Below are 22,346 nucleotides of genomic sequence, written 5' to 3' on the forward strand. Positions count from 1 at the left end.
TTATTATTGCACTTAATTTGGCAGCATTGGTTTCATCTAACTAGAAAGAGACCCAAGCCAAGAAATTCCTGTCAACTTCAACCCTTACCTTTCTATGAATGGCTCTGGGGTCCTCCTTGCAATCTGACAAAGGGGCACTACCCAGTTCCCTCACATCTGAAGTGGAACCCCTGATCTGGGCAAGGCTTTGTGTTGGTGTGCAGAAGCCTGGAGGAGCCCAGGGATGGGGCCCGACCGTTTCTTGCCCTAAATGATTTAAATCATTTTGAATGAATAGGTAGGCTTCTCTCCAAGTATCTTAAAGTACCTTGCAGACTATTTTCTTAAATCTATATGGAAAAAAATATTATATTTTACTGAAAGTCCAGATAATAGAAATTATCTCTCTCCCTCTCACACTCTCTCCCTTCTTTTCTTTCTTCTCTTTGAAAATATTTATTGAACAGCTACTATAGGCAGACCAATATGTTGGAAGGCTTGCCATCATTAAGAAGCGTATTGGAAAGCATGTCTGTTCAACTTAATCCATTTCAGTAAAAGAGGTTTTTGTCACGCCATTCTTTATTTTAAGCAAATTCATGAATTCTTGAGATTGCAAAAAACAGATATTAAAAGTAGTAATTAGTTTATAGAGAGAATTTAGACAGTTTTGATTTCTGTTTATAGCCAGTTTCATTTTCCATTTCTCATTTCCTAAAGCAAACACTCAAATATTTGTAAGGTACTTGGCATCTATATTTAGTCACACAAGACTTTCATTCCCACCACATATATGGGTGGTTTGGTATTCTAAAAGTGGGTGATTTTCATACAGTCAAAGAGGGAAAATCTACTCTTCCATTTTCTCCACCCTGTTGTAGCAGCCATGAAGCCAACTCTCCCTGAAGGGGTTGAGCAGTGTATTGAAAGGGGGACATCAGAAAGTGGCAAAAAGTTCTGGGTTCCAGATCCTTAACCCCTACTAACTAGATGCGTGACCTTGAACAAGCCACTTAACCTCTCTTGACCTTCTCTTTAACTCGGGACAATAATATATTGCCAGCCAGATGGTCTGCTGAAGGACCATGGAGCTCTTACCTATAGATTTGGAATGGCTTTTAGAATGGAGAAATTATGGGGAGTTTTAAAAGACTAGAGTCTGTCTAACATTAAGAAACAGAATGGGGTCCATTGTTTACTGCAGAACTGGCAAAATGGTCATTTTGTAGAGGATGGGGAAATGGAATCCCAGAGAAGTCAAATCACTTTTGAAGGATCACCCCATAGACAGATGATTGGAAGTCAAGGGTCAGGACATCTATTTCAAGCAGTTTCTATACTCACTCACCGTAAGAGATATTTCCTTCCTTCATAATAGTAGCACCTTCTGCATTATATTTTCATTAACTACTTTTTTAATGTCCTAGTTTTCATGAACCTATTTTCATTTGTTATAAATTTAGGCAAACTGATTTATTAAAACTTTCTTATATAAATTAATTTCCAACGTGCTGATCCCATACCATGCTCCAGCTAACCTTATTAATTAAAGACCTGTTATATGTTACTTTATTTAAAACATAGATGAAGTTAGCATACCAGGCCTGACTTAGTGGATGAGAAATCCAGTCTAGGAGCATCAGTGCCATTTCTTCCTGGAGAAAGCTGATATATCTGTTGGCAACATGCTTCAAGTTGATTTCCGTTTAGTGGACAAGAGGGATTTTCTCACCCAGACCCTTGCCATCAATGCTAAGGGTAGTGGCAATGGCCTTGCTATGGAAAGGTCTTTCTATTTGCTGTTTCAAGCTTTGGCCTCTAGAGATGGGGCCATAGTCTTGACTTCATTAACATGATGTCCTAGCCACCTAAACAAATCAAAGCATAACAGCTATTCTTGAAAAAGGGCTTGCCATCTCAATTGTACCTTTTATCTGCTTGCTATCTAAGTTACCTATAACCAATATCCCTTTGTATTAGCCCATTTTCACACTGCTGACAAAGACATACCCAAGACTGGGCAATCTACAAAAGAAAGAGGTCTAATTGGACTCACAGTTCCACGTGGCTGGGGAGGCCTCACAATCATGGTGGAAGGCAAGGAGGAGCAAATCATATCTTACATGGTTGGTGGCAGGCAAAGAGAGAGAACTTGTGCAGGGGAACTCCTCTTTTTAAAACCATCAGATCTCATGAGACTTATTCACTATCATGAGAACAGCACGGGAAAGATTTGCCCCTATGATTCAATTACCTTCCACCGGATCCCTCCCACAACACGTGTGAATTCAAAATGAGATTTGGGTGGAGACACAGCCAAACCATATCACCCTTCAATTTAAAAAGTAGAAGGGGAAAACCATTCTAATGGGGTGATGATAGAGCACACAGGTATTAAGTATAGTGTTATAAGACTTATAACATAGTTCATCTGACCCCTGTTTAATGATAGACACAGCCATTATTGTGCCAAGTGATTCTCAGACATAAGTGTCAAGTCATTTACAGGGCAGAGGAAGGTGGAAAGCTAAGAGGAGGAGGAATTTGTGGCTTCACCCCATCCCTTGCTTGAGAAAATAATTGTCATTGCTTTGCTTCAGTCCCCAACTCTAGTCTGATCTTAAGGGAGGGGTTACATTTGTATTCATTCAAAAATATTGATTAAACACTTACTAGAAATGATGGAAATGAAAATGAACGAGATATATCTCCACCCTCATGAAGCTCACCATCTGCTAAGAGAGACAGAAGTATAAACTTCACGGCCAGGTGCGGTGGCTCATGCCTGTAATCCCAGCACTTTGGGAAGCTGAGGCAGGTGGATCACCTGAGGTCAGGAGTTCGAGGCCAGCCTGGCCAACGTGGTGAAACCCTGTCTCTACTAAAAATACAAAAATCAGCCAGGTGTGGTGGTGCACACCTGTAGTCCCAGCTACTCAGGAGGCTGAGGCAGGAGAATCACTTGAATGTGGAAGGCAGAGGTTGCAGTGAGCCAAATTGTGCCACTGCACTCCAGCCTGGGTGACAGAGTGAGACTCCTTCTCAAAAAAAAAAAAAAAAAAAAAAAGAAAAAAGAAAAGAAAAAAGAAATATAAACTTGTACAGTGCAGCAGGTGCCATATGAACCAAGGGCAGAGGGGGCCCCAAGGAGGCAGCAAGTCCTGGGAAAGGCAGGAAGATGACATCTGGGCTGGATCTGGAAGCCTGAGTAATTCCTTGCCACTCAGGGTCTGAAGCTGAGCTAGTGTCAGTTCCTGCAGTGCAGCACCTGGGAGTGGACACATACTGCCAGCATGGAGCTCCCACGTGTAGCTCTTCAGAAAGAAAGAGAAAGAAAGAAAGAAAGAAAGAAAAAGAGAAAGAAAGAAAGAAGGAAGGAAGGAAGGAAGGAAGGAAGGAAGAAAGAAAGAAAAAGAAAGAAAGAAAGAAGAAAGAAAGAGAGAATGACCCCAGGCTCTGCAGCATTTTTTAGCATGCCAGACTACACGTCCATGGATAGGATGAGCAAGGGGGTGGAGTGGTGGGGTAGGGTGGGCAATATCAGAATTTCTGTGGGATAGGAGTCATACTTGGGAAAACCATAGTCAATAGTAGAATTTAATAATTAAAAACCTAGAGAAACACCTATGTTGTTAAAACAGATAACATGAAAAAATGTGAGATTTTAATGTTTAACAAAAGAGAGCATAGATATAAAAATGTTGAGAGGACAGCATAAAATGTCAAATTTTCAGTACAGAACAGGGATGTATTTTATCTGATTGCTCACCCTGTACCTACTACCAAGTGAACTAGAGTCTTGATAGAGCAGTGAGGGATAATTTTGGCACAAAGGACCCTTCAGCCTTCAATAGGAAAGGTTGTCAAGCATAAATGGTTGGGGTAAGACCACTCTGCATGGTCACACATTCGAAGAGCTCGACAAGAGCTATGCTTGTGACTGATCCTATGTAAAATTTTAAAGCAGGATCTTGGTGTCTTCTCTACCCACACCTCCAGAGCTCTCCTTTGGAGGCCCACCATGCCCCTAGAGGACTTCACATGGACTCCCCTCTCTCTAAGCCCACATCAGCTAACCCTTTCCCGTGGACCTCCCCTTTTATAAAATGAACCTGTCCTGACTCTCATCCTGGAGGGGTGAATTTGCATTTCCAGGGAAGTTTTCTGGAACTATGAAAACCTTACCTTCAAAGCCCCATAGCCTCGTGGAAAGGCAGGAACCTTCCTAGGGATGCTTTTTTGGCATCCTCACTTCCCATCCTGGAGCCGCTGCCTCCTTGCGGGCTACTCTTCCCCGCCCAGTTGAGAGCCATTCTTCTCTCTCGCGCCCAAGCATCCAGCCCAGATCCCTTGAAGTAAGAGAGGATCTGAGCCCATAGCCACTGTGGGTTAGGGTGAAAATGAGAGAGAGTTCTGATTATATCAGAGGCCCATTTTGGGAGCTTGCATTGATTTCTGTCTCTGTGAGAGTTATTTTATTGATTCATGGAATCTTTATTAGAGTTATTAGAACAAATAAAACACACGCATGCACACACATGTTAATTCATCTATACCCCTCCCAAACCACTGGCTGGCGAAATGAGTTATATTTCCAGCCCTGACATCTTGCCCATTTGTCATTCTCCTTCCTGGCCACATCAAGTTCCATCGGGTTTGAGTTTATTGGCTACACAGTGAAGTTTATGTTGTCACAGAAATTAGCCTTGATGGACAGGGATATGGCCAGGAAATCAGGAGAGCTCGGCAGCTTCATGGTGTTGGCATAGCTGAGATGTTAGGGTGCCTGGAGCCCTCTCCAAGAAAAATCAAAGCTGGCTCTTTGCAGCAGCAAATAAGTGCAACAAGACACTCCTGAGGGACGAGAGCCTGGACGTGATTGTGAGCCGTCCAGTTCTCATTCTACTCATCCACCCTCCCCCCTTCCTCCCCAACCCTTCTGGTGCCCCCCACTGCCAAAAATCCTTCCCCGTGCGATGGAGGCAGGTCTGGGAGGCCTGAAGTTAAGCTGCTCTCTTCTACAGTTCGTGGTTAGCTTTCGTAGCTTCTTGGCTGCTTGACAACGTTGGATAATAATTCAATATTTCTTACTGAAATACTTGACCTTATTGTTAGTTTTTGTGACAAGGGGAATTTAAAGGAGCTGCAAAAATGCAAGCAAGTGTGGCTGAGAAAGGCCAGGGTATGCCACTGAATAGTGAACAGTTTCTTTTTCTGACATCTATAAAATTTAGGTGAAAACAGGTCAACATTGATCTTGGCAAATGGGAAAGCCAGTTCTATTGTTAGCAAACGAGCTTCAGAAATAAATGTAAGTCTGGTTCAATCAAAACCACGTTTGGTTTTAGAGACTAGTGATGTACTTTCTATAAAAAAAAAAGTGTATTTATATAGACACATGAAGTAAAAATATTCTTTGGCCAAAAGGATCATTTTCTAAGTATCAAATCAACTTGTTGAAGTACCAGATGGGACCCCTTTCATTTTCTTTTAAAATTTGTAGGGTGCCTGCTCCCGGAATCTTCTTTTCTCTTTATTTTGAATCGGCAAGGGCTTTTGAAGATTATAATCATGTATTAAGAAAAATCCTGCGTCACCTAATGTTGGGACTTATTGCAGACTGCGAACTCATGGTTGAGAGAGAAATGAAGTTATAGGATTCAAATATATAGCTCTCCAGATTTGGCCTGAGTCTTAGAATCATTTTTACGGGCTGCTCTCAAGAGTTTCATATGATATGTTTGAGCTCACAGAGGAGGAACATAAGAGAAGTTCAGTCACTTGCCAAATCCAGATCGTGGAGGGTCAGTTAATTTTAGCCTACTGGCAGCTTGCTGATGTTATTTTCTCTCTGTCCTGTCCTGGGATCATCTGGAGTCCTTGTCCTGCTATAGGAATTAGAACAATCATAGGGGTCAGAACTCTTTCTTCTCCCACAACCTCCCATTAACAGATGAGGAGACGAAGCTCCAGAGTTAAATGTGTGTTGGTTTATAGGATTCTAGAAGGATTGACTCTTTATCGGGAGATTTAAAAAAAATTGAGTTGAAATTCACATAACATAAAATTAATCATTTTTAAGTGAATGATTCAGTGGCATTTAGTACACTCTCAATGTTGTTCAACCACCACCTCTGTCGAGTTCCAAAACATTTTTATCACCCTAAAAGAAAACCTTGTGCCCATTAAGCAGTTGCTTCCTAGTCTCACCTCCACATCCATTTTTTAGTATAAGTTGACCTGATCAGCTTGATTTCCACAGAGTGTCCAGTTAGGGATTCACAACTTTAAATAAGGCGTGGCTGTATTTCTGGATGGGACTGAGAAGAGAGAGGGAGTATTTCTCATGGGGAGCAGCAGAGGTCCTGGGCTGGGATCGGGGTGGGATGTGGGAGAGACAGAGTCTGGAGTCTCATGGTAACAGAATCAAAGACTTTCTGAATGTGAGGGAAACATCTGTTGGGGTAGCTGCTCTTTCTGGGGCAGATTTTTGGTCTCCTGCAGAGGTGATGATCCCTTTAAAGTTCTCACCATTCTCACTCTCGAGTGTCCTGCCTTCCCATCTAGGAGATGTCTTATTCCTTTAATTTGTGTTGGTAGGCATCCAGGTCTGGCACCAGGCAGTCCCCATTCTGGAAGCCGGGAGGTAGTGTAGTCTCACCCAGGTCTTGAGAGAGAGGTCTCCCCGGGATGCTAACTGTAAGCTGTCTCCTTCAATACCCATCATCCCCCCATATAATCATTTTCAAATGGCAAATGATAATGAAAGCTTTCCTCTATTTTGCTTCCAAGTGTCAACGTATCTACACAGGTTATAGATGCATATGTGAGTTGCCTGTTTAAGAAAAAAAGAGGTTTGAGGGGTATTCGAGTATGTTCAGGGAAGACTGAACATTGCCTTGGGTTGCTTTCCAAATGCTCTGTGGGAGGAGGCCAGGAGCATGGTCCAGAGACTGAAGAACTAGGTTGTTTTTAAGCTGCCTCTGGGCAGGGTCAGCAGGTGGTCTCTCCTGAGTCAGGTTCCTTGTGAATCTAAGGGTAGCTTAAAGTTGGGACTGAGACAGGAGTGGGGAACCCAGAGGCCAGTTATGGCAACTAAAGATCTGTGCGTAGATCCTGAAAGGAAAAACCCAAGTCTCTGACCCCCTTGAGGTCACATGTTCTGGGGCACACAGTGTCCAGGTCTCATGGTGACCCTTCTTCATGGGGCATCTGTTTTACTGAAGAGATTGGGATGGGTGGGGAGAAGTTAAACCATGTAATTGGTAAGTAATTTCAACCATTTTTAAAATTAAAATGTAGATGACTAAATTATGAAATGCAGTATAAAATTCATAGGAGTTGTGAAGATAAAGCAGGACTTTGGTGAAATCTACTTTGGGCCAAACCCAGGCAGACTCCCCGGTATTGAAGCAGTTAGGTGGCTGTGATAGAAATAATTGTGAAGTCCTGTCAGTGTTCAGGGCATGTCCCCAGAGGCCTATGGAGTGGTTAGCTCTTGTAGAATTTTCTCCTGCATACCTTGTCCTTTCACTCATCCAACTCCATCCCTTTCTGCAAGCCATTTCCCACCTCCATGAAGATCTCCTTGCCATTCTGACCCAATTGCTCAGTGATAGTATATGTAGCCTGCACTGTGAGTTTGGTCCTCCAATCCTCTTATACTCTGTTTCAGTTATCTATTGCTGATTAACAAATTATGCCTCAACTTTGTGATTTAGAACAACAGTCATATTATTGCTCACAATTCTGTGGATCAGGGATTCAGTCAGGAGTCAGCAAGGCGGTTCTGCTCCACAGGGGATCAGCTGGGGCCATTCACTTGGATGCATTCAGCTGGAGTTGGGCTGGAAAGTTCAAGTAGGCTTCACAAACATGTCTAGTTTCTTGGTGCTTCTCTACGTGGCCTTTCTCTCTCCCAAATGGCTAGCTTGGGCTTCCTCACAGCATGATGTTCCCGTGGTAGTTAGAATTCTTACATGGTACAGGCTTCTAGGAGGCACAATAGTGGAAGCTACAGGTCTTTTAAGGTCTACCTTGGAAGAGGGGTGGGCAGGGTCACTTCCACTGTGTTCTCTTTGTCAAAGCTAGTTACAGGGACCTGCCCAGAATCAAGGAGAGAGGAATAAGCGGAGAGGCAACAAATTTAGAGCTGTCTTTAAACTATTACATGTATTAATAGTTGAAACCCATCGTGACTGACTTGGAAGCCCATGATCTTAATCACTTTGCAATGATTCCTCTTAGATATCATGGTTCTCAGTGATCCCTCTCAGTGCTGATTGCAGTGGGACTTAGTGAACATCTGGTGATTATTTCAGGGGTCCAGCATCAGTAACAGGTGTACAAGGAGAAGAGATTTTGGGCATGAGGCATCCCTGCACAGGCAGACACCTCTTCGTCAAGGCACAAGGATAGGAAGCATCATGGTGATAAGGAAAGTGAGTGTTTGGCAGGAAAAGATGAGTCCTTAGTGTTTTGTGAATGGAGTCATTATATGCTTTCTTGAGTCCTGTAATAGACTGAGTATATGTCAAATAACCGGCAGTTGAGGGAGCCTTGGTAAGGGGGAAATAGGGACTCACATCACTTTACGTTTCAAGATCTGCAGGGAAGTGCAAGGTGGCAGGAGTCCTCTGAACTTCCCAGTGCACCTGGGGGCTGCCCTGGCCATCACTCAGAGATCCAGCAGGGTCCAAAGAGCAACCCTTCCAGGAAAGCAGAGCTGGGACTCTCCAGAGAAAGAGGCTATTGTTTCTTGCCACTTTAAGTAGCTGATGACAGTACAAAGGAATGCAGTTACGACCCTCCCTTCTAACTATGAAGGATTAGAGACTGAAGAACCAGACTGTGAAAGCCTCTGGGCACGAGGTGTGGGAAATGCTGCAGAGGCAGAGGGGAGCCAGCGTTTCTTGGGGATGGCAATGTTGATTCTAGAATTCTGCCCCTCTACTTCTCAACCATGGGACTCTATCTCACTGGGCCTCCGTTTTCTAATACACACATTGGTGATATGAGAAATGCACAGTTGTGCTGCTCAGGATTTTTTTTAAAGAATTAAAAATTTAAAGGATCTTGCATGGTGCTTGCCACAGGATAAGCACTTACTAAACATTAAATTTTTTATCTCCAAAATGTTAGAAAAGTTGCCTTAGAAATTGTTGAATTCCATTTGTGAATGACCACGCTGAGGCCTGGAGATGTTAGAATGATTTTCAACATGTTGGTGAATCCACATGTCCTCCTCTTGGCCCAGGGCTCTTGTTTCTGTTCCATAGACATTGAAGCCCCTCTGTCAATGCATTTTCATCATAGCCACATTGGCCTTTGTTCTTGAGCAGAGTACTTTATATGACCCCAAAGAACACGGGGTGACCCAAAGAGAAAATCCTAGCTTCAAAAAACAAAGCAAAACGTTAAAAAACAGACAACCAAATAAAACCAATTAAAACACCAACAAGTTTTAACATGAAAATCTTTGAATAAAGCCATTGCCATCCACTTAAATCACATTAGTAAGCCCTTACTCTTCTCTTTGTATTTTTTTCTATTTTAGTTAAAAAAATTATTTTAAAGATCAGAGTTCAGAATTCTTATTATTTAAGGGATGGGGTCTTGCTCTGTTGTTCAAGGTGGAGTGCAGTGGCAGGATCATGGCTCACTGCAGCCTTGACCTCCTAGGTTCAAGCAATCCTCCTACCTCAGCCTCCTGAGTAGCTAGGACTACAAGTGCATGCCATCACATCTGGCTAAACATTTTTGCAGAGATGGGGTCTCACTGTGTTGCCCAGGCTGGTCTCTAACTCCTAGCCTCAAGCAATCATCCCACCTTGGCAAGTTCTGGGATTGCAGGCATGAGCCACTGCACCCAGCCAGAATTATTTTTTAAAAAAGAATATGTTTCCTTCCAGGCTGTGCCCCACTCCACCCTTGCCTACCACTTCTATACCAGACAAGTTTTATGCAAGTCCAAATTGGTCTCCCTCTTATCAACAAGTAGCACTGGGAACTTCGTGGTCCGTTGACAAGGAGTCAGGGCATTTCGGTCAATGGAAATTAGTTGTCCAGATGAGATGAGAGTCAGGAGGCCTGGGTTCCATGAGACATTATACCAGGGCCCTGTTATGTTTTGTTGCACAACAAATCACCCCAAAACTCAGTGGTGTCAGAGAACAACATTCTATTACGCTCGCAGACTCTGTGGATCAGGAATTGGAGCAGGCACACTAGGAATGGCTCATCTCCACCCTAAATATCTGTGGTCTCAGCTGGCCACCTCGAAAGGCAGGGGGTGACCTGAAAGGCTGGGGGCTATAATCTTCTGAGGCTTCTTCACTCACATGCTGGGTGCCTGACGGGGCTGGTCAAAGGACAATCTTAGCTAAGACACTCTCCGTGGCCTCTCCAGGATAGCTGTCTCAGGGTAGTTAGATTTCTTCCATGGTAACTTGGGCTCTGAGAACAAATGTCCCAGCCAACTTGGCTGGAGCTGTGTGACCTTTTATGACATAGCCTCAGAGGTCATGTGGTGTCTGTCACTTTCACCATACTCCATGGATCGAAGCAGTCACAAGCCTGCTCACATTCAAGGAGAGGGGACCCCATCTCTCAAGGTGGGAGTGTCAAAGATTTGCAGGCATGATGTTAAATGGTCACACATGGTGATCAAGTTTTGGAACACTGAGAAGCCACTGCCTGACCGGATTGGTGCTGCTTCCAGGGAAAAGAGACAGTCTAAGAGATCAGACTTGGACATTGATGTATTGGATCTTTGGGGCATTTTTGAAGGTTTAGAGACAGAGTAATTAAAAATGAGACTATCTTGGGTAATCCTGGGAGGGAGGTTAAGAGTTTTAAGCAGTTTGCTTAAGATTTTCATTTGCCACATCTGAGAAGTGGATTCACCACCATCTGCTTTTTAACTGGAGTGGGACTGCCCAGGTGACACCAAAGGAAGCTTTCGCTCAGAAGCATGTGTGGGCATGAACTAGACTTTACATTTTTTTCTACCAACAGCAAAGGAAATGGCAGTGCAAGGAACTCTCCCTAAGAGCCGAGAAGAGGGAGCAGTGGCTTCATTAGGAGGAGGTGGTTGGTTGGGCCCCACCCACTAGCCTTCCCCCCACCTGTGTACATACCCAGAAGGAACATCGTTTGTATTGAATCCAAAGAGGAGCCTTTGAAGCCCTCAGAGATCTTCAGAGCAAAGTGCTGGGTGAGGTCAGGGCATTCAAGAGGCCTGGATGGAGGGAGGGAGACTGGGTGTGTGCCAGCCCAGGCCACTTTGAGGCTGCATGCAGCTGGAGGGATGCCCCACTCACAGCTAGGCAGCCCCAGAACAAGTGGTCTGGGGCAAGAAACACAAGTCACCATGCCGTTCCTGACCTCCCTGTGTTCCCAGAGTAGCAAAAGTGTGTGGGGAGGGGAGAATTAGAGGACTGAGAGCTTGCTTTGTGTTGGGCACTGCGTTAGTCACTTTGTGTCATTAGTCAGCCTCATTTAATCCTCACAGTAATCCTATGAGGTAGGCCTTATGAGTCTTAATTTACAGTTATGAGACTGAGGCTCAGAGATCTTAAATATCATTTTTAAGGCCACAGAGCAGTAAGAGGGGATGATAGAATTCCAAAGAGGCAGATTTCATTTGCCGTTCCAAAATCAGCATTGTCACAGGACAAGGACACCACCCTCTGTTCTCCTCTTCCTGTCTTCATTCCATTCCACACTTTTTTCATTAAACTATAATATTTCCATCGCTAGATTTCTTGATGCTTGCAAAACCTAATCCCTTCATAGTCAGGGTCAAGCAGTTTTCTGCAAAACATATTTGAAGAAATGATGACCTAGAGTTGTGCTGTCCAATGAGATAGCCTCTCTCCACATGTGGCAGCACAGCTCTAAATAAAACTAACAAAATTAAATTTAAAATGCAGTTCGCTGGTCACACTAGGGCTCTTTAGCCACATGCAATGTATTATTGGACTGTGCTGCTTTAGAGAGTAAGTCGAGAAAGAATTGCATTTTCATAACTAGTTCTACGGCTAGTTTAATTAATACTTTTAATGGTACTTGAGTTACTTATTTATTCCAAGTCTTTCTCAGAGATAAAATAATAGACCTTTTTTTTAAACAGTACTTTGTAGTTTACAAACTTCATTCTAATGCAATAGCCTTGCAAAGTAGAGCAGGTAATGAGGTTATAAGTGAAGTAACAAAGGTTCCAAGAGGTTAAGCAGCTTAGCCAAGGTTCTACAAACAGTAAATGGTAGAGCTGGGGCTTCAATGCAGATTCTCTTGCGTGTACTCTCCAAAGGGAGAACTTGTGTATATGATGCCTGAAACTATTCTCAGGCAAAATTGTTAAATTAAAAGTAATTTTTTTTTTTTTTTTTTTTTGAGATGGAGTGTCACTCTGTCATCCAGGCTGGAGTGCAGTGGTGTGACCTCGGCTCACTGCAACCTCTGCCTCCTGGGATCAAGCAAGTCTCATGCCTCAGCCTTCTGAGTAGCTGGGATTACAGGCATGTGCCACCATGCCCAGCTAATTTTTGTATTTTTATTTGAGATGGGGTTTCGCCACATTGGCCAGGCATGCCTCGAACTCCTGACCTCAAGTGATCTGCCCGCCTCAGCCTCCCAAAGTGCTGGAATTACAGACAGTGAGCCAACATGCCTGGCCTAAATCAAAAGTAATTTACCATAGCTAGGTGTGATGGAGGATAAATATCCAGTACATGGAAAGGTAACCAACAATACCTAGTCAGGTATGATATGTGTCAAATTAATATATAAAGAATAAGTCATTCATTCATTCATTCATTCATTCATTCATTCATGTATTTCATGTGAAATATGTCCCATCCACTGTTCTAGACACTAGAGACAATAACAAAGGCAGATAAACAGTAAATTCATAATGAAATAAACAACATCATATCAAGTTTTGGTAAGTGCTTTGCATAAGCGAAAAGCAAAGAAAGGGCAAGGAGTGGGCGGCGATGTTGTTTTAGATAGGGCTGTTAGGAAAGAGCTTTCTGAAGTGGGCACACTTAATGGGAACCTGAAGAAAGTGAGAGAGTGAGCTGTAACTGTAGGAGAAACAGGGCCAAGCCACAGGAGCCATGAGTGTGAGGGCCCTGGGGCAGACACATGCTCTGTTTTTCTTCTTGCACTAACTAATCTTATGTTCTTTATCTGATTATATATTTATTGTCTGTTTCCCCGGGTATAATGCCCACACTTGGCTCAAGAAACAATCAGGAGGCTTATGTGCCTGGAATGTAGTGGGAGAGTGGGGAGCGGTAGGAGAAGTCAGGAGCAGACAGGGCCGAAACATGAAGGACCAGCAGCAGGCTGTGAAGGACTTCAGGTTTTCTTCTGAGGTGACTGGGGAAGCCGTGGTGGTAATGGATGGAGGGCACAAGCTTTCTTAGGCTTTATTTGTTTTATTATTATTATTATTAATTTAGAGACATGGTCTTGCTTTGTTACCCAGGCTGGAGTGAGCACAGTGGCAGGATGCTAGCTCACTGCAGCCTCCAACTCCTGGGTTCAAGTGATCCTCTTTCCTCAGCCTCCCAAGTAGCTAGGACGATAGGTACAAGCCACAACACTCAGCTAATTTAAAATAATTTAAAATTATATTTTGTAGAGATAGGGTCTTGCTTTGTTGCCAAGGCTGATCTCAAACTCCCAGCTTCAAGGATCCTCCCACACTGGCCTCCCAAAGCACTAGGATTTCAGACATGAGTCACCAAGCCAAGCCTGTTATATTAATTTTAATCCAAATTTTTATTTAGAATACTTTTAAGCTTTCAGAAAATTTGAAAGAATTTTACAATAAATACTCTACCTAGATTATTCACCAATTAACATCTCACTGCATCTCTCTCTCTCTTCTTTCTCTATTTCCCCCCCTCAACCACTTTAAAGTAAGTTTCAGATATCATGACACTTTAGGCATAAATACTCATTACATATATATATCTATATATCTCTATCTATCTATCTATCTATATATATATCTATATAGATATATTTATATATATACATCTCCAAAACATGACATCACACCCAAGAAACTTTAATAAAATAATATTATCTATTATTAATATTATCTATTATTTAAATATTAAAATATGTTAATACATAAAATAATATTAAATATACTAAAGAGCAATATATTAAAATTTTCAAATTAGCTCAAGAATATTCTTCATAGCTCTTTAACAAAAATTCTCTGATTTGATCAAGGATCCCATATTGCATTAGCTGTCATGTCTCTTTCCTCTCTTAATTTGGAATAGACTAGACCTCTGCGGTCAAATTAATATATTAAGAGTAAGTCATTCATTCATTCATTCATTCATTCATTCATGTATTTCACTTTTCCACCTCAAAGTTCCAGGAGAGGACTGTTCTAATTCAAGAAAACCCAGCTCAGTGAGTGCAAAGGCTTGGATGTCTGAGAATAGGACCCCTTTAGGAGAGGCCCAGGGAAGAGAAGAGGAGCCTGGTTCGAAAAGGGAGACTGGGGCCAGATAAGGGAGATTTTAGGTATGAAGCGAATGACCAGGGCCCTAGGAAGCCACTGAAGGTTTTTGTCAATGGCCCAGGGAAAGCAGTGTTCATCTGGCTGCAGGGTGCAGAGTGGATTCGAGCTGAGAAAGCCTTCATGGTGGAAACGTGTGACATGGTGGCATTTGCTTCTGCCCTTGTCCTCTCCCCAGCCCCACCCAACTCTTCCTTCCTTCTGGTTACCAGAGCAAAGGTGTTATTTCCTATGCCTTCCTCCTCTGCTTCTGGCTGTGTTGACCTCCATCCTCCGTTTCTCATCCTCTTCCTTCTTTCTTTCTGAACTGCCCCCCACCACTCTTCCTTTGAGATCCTTTACCTAAAATGGGAAGCTGAGTGAGAGGGAAGTTGGGGTCTTTGTCACGGGAACCCACGGAACAATAGTGGAGTCCACCTGGCCTGGGTTTTCTTGAGTTAGAACAGCCCTCTCCTGGAACTTTGAGGTGAAAAAGTGAAAGCCCCAAACCCAGGAACTTCATAGTTTCCAGTTTAAACTCACCTTGCTGCCTCTACAAAGTTCTCACTCTTCTCGCCATTCCTATAGGCTCCCTCTCGCAACCAGGAATCTAAATCATAGAAAGCTTCAGACTTAGCTGCCATTCTCATCGGCATGGAGCCGTGGTCCTCCTGTGTCCTTGCCAGGCACACCTGTGCTTCTGATGGCAGTTTCCTCATGGGGCCCTGGCTATTGCTTTTGAGGCCACAGCAGGGCAGAAGTCTAGTCCACAAGTGGGGTCCTCGGTGAGCATGGCCTTGCTTCTGTGGTCTGGTCTGGGAAGTCGCTCAGGCTGGGGTGATTGCCCTGGCTGGAAGGGACAACATAGCAAATGAGTCTTGAACAGGTTGGAGTTTGTAGGGGCCACTCAAGGCCCACCAGGTAAGCTGGCTTCTCCGCTGTTTCTCACTATGAAACTCGTTCTTTTTTGTTTTGCTGTGCTGTGTTGTGTTTGAGACGGAGTCTTGCTCTGTTGCCAGGCTGGAGTGCAGTGGTGCGATCTTGGCTCACTGCAAACCTCCGCCTCCCGGGTTCAAGCAATTCTCCTGCCTCAGCCTCCCGAGTAGCTGGGATTACAGGCATGCATCACCACGCCAGGCGAATTTTTTTGTATTTGTAGTAGAAATGGGGTTTCACCATATTGGCCAGGCTGGTCTCAAAGTCCTGACCTTGTGATCTGCCCACCTCGGCCTTGAAACCCGTTCTTGCACATGTTGGTAAATGTTTAATAACTGGCTCTCTGAGAAAAAAAAAAGGAAGAAAACAAAAGCCTTTTTAATGGTGTTTACTGATTTCTGTGATGTAAATATGGCAAAGTTCAAGCTATCAATATGATGTCACTAAAACCAGGATTGAGAAGTGATGCACCGTTTTTTCTCACAAGCTGGTGTGAAGAAGACCTGGCAGTGACAGATACTAAAATGACAGAGGATTGTATGGGACAGTGTGGCAAGTCCCGTGGCTGAGAGGCCATATGGTCATGAAAGCACGGCTCTGTAGGTCACCACTGCTCTGTCTGGTGGCTCAGCTTCCTCGTCAACCGTGGTAGTAGGAGCATGAGATGGTTGAGTTCTGAGGGGAAGTATGGAGGAAGAGAAAGTCCCCTGAGTTATTTTGTTTGCCAAGCAAAATATAAATTAAGAAGCTTGCATGCAGCATGGGCAGTTAGCTGTAGATCCATTGGATGGAATTTTCTACAACCTTAGGATGGATAGAAGCTAATGATGGTCTAGTTGTGCCCTCTATTCAATATTCTTTGACTGAAATCGAATTGATATAGGAGCAGCGTGTTGGTTTAGAATGAAATAGGACATTTCATAAGCCAGCCAAAATGCAAAAAGCAGACAGGAAAACCAAGCAGGACAGGAAAAACATCCCTTGAAACATGAGCCAGGGAGGGTTAGGTTGGAAATGACAAAAGATCTGAGCTCCAGAGAGTCCGAGTATTACATTCTGAACCAATTCCTGACAGAAGTCATGAGGCTATGGACCTGGGGAAGGACATCCATGGGTAATGGAAGCAGGTGGCTTAGAAAAAAAAAGCACCTTTCCTCTAGGCACACTCCTGGGTAATCTGGTGTGTTTGGAACAAGTATGAGCCTGAGACTGAGCTATCAGGACACAGGCCATGGTGAGCCAGCTGGGGTGTGCCAGGTGCATGTGGATCATGCATTCCCCTATTGAGTTACAACATCCTGTGGGTTCATACCAGCCTCACAGTGCTCCTTGCACAACCTGCTGTTTAGGGAGCTTTGCCATAAGGGCAGGTGCTTCCTCACAATGAAGGGCATGGACACCTGCTGCACTATGCAATAGTAGTGAGGATGGGAAGAGCATGGAGAAGCCAAATATGTAGGAAAGGCATCCTCTTCTTAACTCAGACTGCTGAGTCCCTAATTACCAGCTGCAGACCACCAATAAGGGTAATTCCGGGTTAAGGATGAAGAAGAGATGTCATGATGAGTTAGAAAATCTCTTGACTCAATGTGGGAGGCTGGGTGGCATTCTCTGCCAGGGGCCTGCATTCTTAGCGCCACTCTGCCCTGGCTAATCCTGCTACTAGGGCAAGTCTCTTCAGTCTTGAGGCTTTATCTTCCATGCTAACAAAATGGTGATGGTGGTAGTCCTAGCTGGTTTGCAAGTTCCTGTCTAATTGCTTAATTCTCTTTTCCACCAAGGCAAGTGCCAAGACTGGCTTCTGAGGAGTACAGGGGTGGCCTAGGACCCAAACTAGCCTATTTGGTAATGCAGATGTGATTCATTAGCATCACCACCTCCATCACACAGCATTTGCCCTTCTTTTGTTAGATCCAGTGCAGAATGCCCTGTGTATCTTGTCCATAGTGTTTCCAGCCTAGCCTGGGAAGTCGATACACGGCATTCACATTCTGTTTGCCATACCATGTGCCAATGGCATATGTTGTGAAATAATTCCTGGTTCCTCACTGTATCTGGATTAGGTGTCAGGATGCTTAATTTCATTGCAGGTGGAGCACCGTGCCTGGACATAGTGGCCATGCTTTTATATTTGGACTGGACAAAAGGGATCTTGATAAGAGTTTAGCCTTGGAAGGACTCCTACAGAGAGCATCTATGACCCCCAAAGACAGATTTCAGGCCTACTAAAAGTCTCTTTCTCATGAGACACTTACCCATTGATCAAATGACTTCTCATTCATGGTGTTATCAGTCCTGTTACAATGTTGTTTAACCTGTAACATGGATATAATATCTGCCCTGCCTTCATTTTAGGATTCTAGGGAAGTGCTTGGAAAAGCACCAAGTGCAATGCAACTATAGGGTTATTAATAATGTTGCTATTATACATTTTGATTGATGAGATTTTGACAATGGGAAGGCCCCTCTCTCCCCACTCTGGCCACAGGATCTGTTCCTAAAAGTACATCTCAGTCCACACTCCAAAGACATTTCTTGGAAACGCTTCTCATTGTGGTTCATTCTATAAAAAAGGTGCTCCGGCTCCAAGTGGGCATGAAAGTTCATCACATTTGCCATCAATAAAAACCCAATTCTTTCCATGTGAAAAGCATTACTGCTGTCAAATGGTTATTGAGTGATGATACCTGAATAATGGGAATACAGGAACCGGAAAATATACAAAGGGAAACCTCACTGGGATGCCAAATTGTAAAGACAGAAATGCGAATATCTGAGGGAAATTAGTTAAGCAGAGCACAGCACACATGCCTTCACCAAGGAGGGAAGATGAGCAGGCAGGATCGGTGGAAGGTAGGGAGAAGAAGTGCTGGGTTGAGCATAGCTTTATCCACTTCCTGGTGGGCCTGGGGCAAGTCGCTGAGCTATATTCAGGCCCAGTTACATTGTCTGTTAAATGGGAATGATTCTTCCCTCATGGATGTGTATGAGAAACAGATGGTATCAAATGGTGGAAATGAGAGCATCAACAATGCCCTTTTGATACGTCACAGAAGACGGTAACTATGACAGCCCATAGACCACGCCCACTTTACGGCCAGCCCTCTCAGTCCAGGAACTTGTTGAAAGTTATCGTCTCAAAAATTCTGTCACAACAGCTGGTGCCTTTGCAATTAAGCTCCTTTGGTCACACAGGACCCCTGGAGCTCATTTGAGACACTTCCACGCCTAAGGGACAGAAGCTGGTCCAGAACACCAAGGGAGCAGTCTCTTTTGGCAACCCACCTGGCTGCCTGTGAGGCTTCCTGGCCGGGATGCCCTGCTGCCTCCTCTTGAAATGCAGCTCTGCCCTCTGCTACTTCAGCTCCTGGCCACCTTCCAGTTCAGCTGCACATGCTCACATGTTACCAGCCCACTCCTGTGCCATTCTTGGCTGACCAGAAGGAATCAGCATGGGTCAGTGTGGCAGACAAAGAATAAGGCTTTGAAGAAGTGTTGGGTTGAGCACGGCTTTATCCACTTCCTGGTGGGCCTGGGGCAAGTCGCTGAGCTATATTCAGCCCCAGTTACATTGTCTGTTAAATGGGAATGATTCTTCCCTCATGGATGTGTGTGAGAAACAGATGGTATCAAATGGCTAGTCCCCTGTGTATACAGCTATACCCACGTGAAGTGTTGGTAGAGTGCTCATACTCCGGTTTGCTGGAACACTCTGTTTAGGACTGTTATCCCGATGAAATCAGTAAACAGGCCCTATTTTATTCTCAAAAGTGTCCTGGGTTGAGTAATAAGTTATATCACCCTGGGTATTGTGATATCTGGAGGGAGTAAATGAGTCTGGGAACTTTCCCCAAAGATGTTCAGATCCTTAGAATTCCAGTCCCTTCCTCCTCTTTTGGAGCACAGAACTTCGCATCCTTCAGTCTTGATTCACTTTCAAAATAATAATTCTTCAGTTAGTCCATTAAAAGAAATAACAGCCCCGTTTTAATTTCAGCAACGGCCTTGGAATGAAAAGACTACTAATTACTCCAATTAACCAAGCACATTAAGTGCACATGTTCAAACGCATATTAAGATACCATCTATCTCGGTCCTGAAGTTCTCGAGATGCTGGAATGCATAAACATTCAGTGGAAGAATTGTGACTGCAGAGAAAACACAAACAGAGCAGGCTGTTTGTTTGTGTGACTGCCTACTTGTGGAGAAATAACCAAGAGATGTGGAAAGACATGAGGGCTTCTCCCCAGTTTATGTTTGTAATTATTGCCCAGAGGAGACAGAACAAAGAGGTTTCTATTTATAGCCAAAGTCTAAAGGGGTTAGGAGGGTGGGAGGAAGAAGCTTAGTCATAAGAAAACACAATTTACTATTGGCATTAATAAAATTATATAAAACTGTAGTTTATCAAAAGAACAAACTGTCTTCAGGGAAAATAAATAACTCCTTCCATTTCCTGACTCCGTATACAAGGTTATTAACTACCACTGTCCTTACCAGTGAGAGTAGAGTGGAAGTCGGCTAATGCCATGGGAACGGACGGGCTTCCTGTGGAAGCTAAGTCTGGAGCAGCGCAGGCACAAAAGCTTCAGGGCTGGTCGTGTCTGAGTACCTGTAACCAGCAAAGCCAGTGAAGGCCGCATTTCTTTAGGCACACTTCTAGCTCTCTGGTTGTTTCTCAGAGCTCAGACCTTGGGAAATGCTATGAAGGAGCACAGAAGAAGCTCAAGAACAGTGCTGGCTACTCGTAAAGGATTCTGGTTGATAATATGCAGGTAGCCTCTAGGTTCAGAATCCCATCTTGCTTGAGAAGAGACCAAATGGGTGGAAGACGCCACAGTGGTGGCCTCCTCCATGTGGAGGAGCTGCTTTCCCAGCTCCAGGAGACAGTACCTGCCTCACATTATGGTTTGTTCCCTCTCTTTCCTTCCCTTTCTCTCCCATCTCTTTTTCTTTCTCCTTTTCCCTTTCTCCCACTTGTTCATCCACTCTTCAATGATTTATGCAGCACATATTCATTATTCATTATTTATGCAGCTAATATTTTGTTTTTTAGAACTAAAATGTTTGACCTATGCTCAATGCTGTGAGCACAAGGGAGCAAGTTTCTTGCCTTCAAGATCTTACAGCTTCACTGCAGAGACAAGTCTTTCCCTTCTGACATCTTTATTTTGATCACTGATAAAGTAATTTCCATAATAGGCCAGGCTTTAACATTCTAATTCCTGAAGATTCCATTTCTTTCATCCCCTCTCTTCAGTCCTATTGATTCTACTTCTCCTCTATTTTTCTCTCTCTCTTCTTTCCTTTACATTTCCACTAGCATTTCTACAGAAATGGAAGGGTTTTCTTTATCTTCACTTTTTACAAAATTAATTTTTAAAAATAAGTATTGAATTATTAGATTGGCCAATCACTGTGCCAGGTAATTTCTATATTATCATCCCATTGAAGCCTCCCAACAAACCTTTAGAAGTCTGTTACTGCCATCCCCATTTTACAGATGAGGAAACTAAATCTCAGAGAGGCTAAGTGACTTACGTAGGCCACACAAGTGGAGCTCTAGAAGGCCTAGGGAATGGCCAGTTTGGATACCATTCTAGAGGTTGTGAAAATGATTATAAAGTTGCCTCCATTTCCAGGTAACTGATTCCTTGCCTTTCGGTTGCTTAAGATCTTGTATCTAACCACTGGACAATGTGACTCCAGGAAGTTCCTGGTCTAGGGCACAGAGGGTACACTTGGCAGCCCCATTCGAGAACCCATGGCATGGTTGCGGTACTTCTCCATCCCTTCCAACAATTTATCTGAAGGTCCAGAGCCTCTAATGTTGTGGACTGGAATTAGGGAGGGTCCTTGGAGGACATGCAAAAGAGGATTTTTTTTTCATTCTAATCAAATTGACTTGTGTTTTAGGAGGCTCTCAAGACCATAGTGGTGCTTCATCCTCTGTTATGCCTAGCAAGGGAAGATATGGAAGATATCGGGGAGGGATTCACTATTCTGTATGAATGCTCCAGAATGTCCAGTAAGTGAATCTTCTGCAGAAGCAGAGTAGAGCAGGCACTGTTATCATCATTAAGTCATTTTTGCCTCTTCCTTCAGTTTCACTCAATTGCTCTTCCTATGACTGACCTGCTAGAACAAGAATAGTGAAGAAGTTCTGTTGCTTCTTTTAGATTTATCCATTCCTTCTATCTTGCATTTATGACACTGTCCCAGACAATTATTTTAGTTGTTTTGATTTGTTTCTCTGGTTCCAGTTTTTGTCTCTGGATCTCTAAATCCATCTTGTTCTCTACTTCCCACATAATATTTTATTCTCAAGCCCTTCCTGACTAAAAAATCTACAGTATCCCATTGCCTATTTTTAAGATTTTTTTTTTTTGAGACAGGGTCTCACTCTGTGTCTTAGGCTGCAGTACATTGGTGTGATTACAGCTCACTGCAGACTTAAACTCTTGGGCTCAAGTGATCCTCCTGCCTCAGCCTCCTAAGAAGCTGAGATTATGGGCATGCACCACCACACCAATAGGTTTTGCTATATTGCCCAGGATGGTTTTGAACTCCTGGCCTCAAGCAATCCTCTCACCAGTGTTGAGATTATAGGCGTGAGTCACCACAGCCCGAGTTTTTTGTTGTTGTTGTTAATTGTAAAAAAGTAAACTTACTTATTGTCCCAAATTCAAACAATACATAAATATATAAAGGAAACTATCTCATATATATGCATACATACACACACACACACACACACGCACACACACACACACACACAGAGTCATGCACTGCAAAATGATGTTTTAGTCAATGGAGAACTGCATATACAACAGTGGTCCCCTAAGGTTACAATGGAGCTAAAGAATTTCTATCACCTAGTGAGATCTTAGCCATGATAACA

General features: G+C 43.5%; 1 protein-coding gene and 1 long non-coding RNA gene across 4 annotated transcripts in view; both read left to right on the top strand.

Annotated features, from left to right (window-relative positions):
* The window catches only part of RUNX2 (RUNX family transcription factor 2), a 344,752-nt gene that overhangs the window by 232,926 nt on the left and 89,480 nt on the right, over positions 1-22,346 (top strand). The window lies entirely within an intron of this gene.
* LOC134758738 (uncharacterized) lies at positions 16,856-18,098 on the top strand. Its single transcript, XR_010134260.1, has 2 exons — positions 16,856-16,971; positions 17,536-18,098. It is a non-coding gene; the product is annotated as an uncharacterized lncRNA (long non-coding RNA).

This window comes from Gorilla gorilla, chromosome 5 (genome assembly GCF_029281585.2).
Source record: "Gorilla gorilla gorilla isolate KB3781 chromosome 5, NHGRI_mGorGor1-v2.1_pri, whole genome shotgun sequence".
Taxonomy (NCBI): domain Eukaryota; kingdom Metazoa; phylum Chordata; class Mammalia; order Primates; family Hominidae; genus Gorilla; species Gorilla gorilla.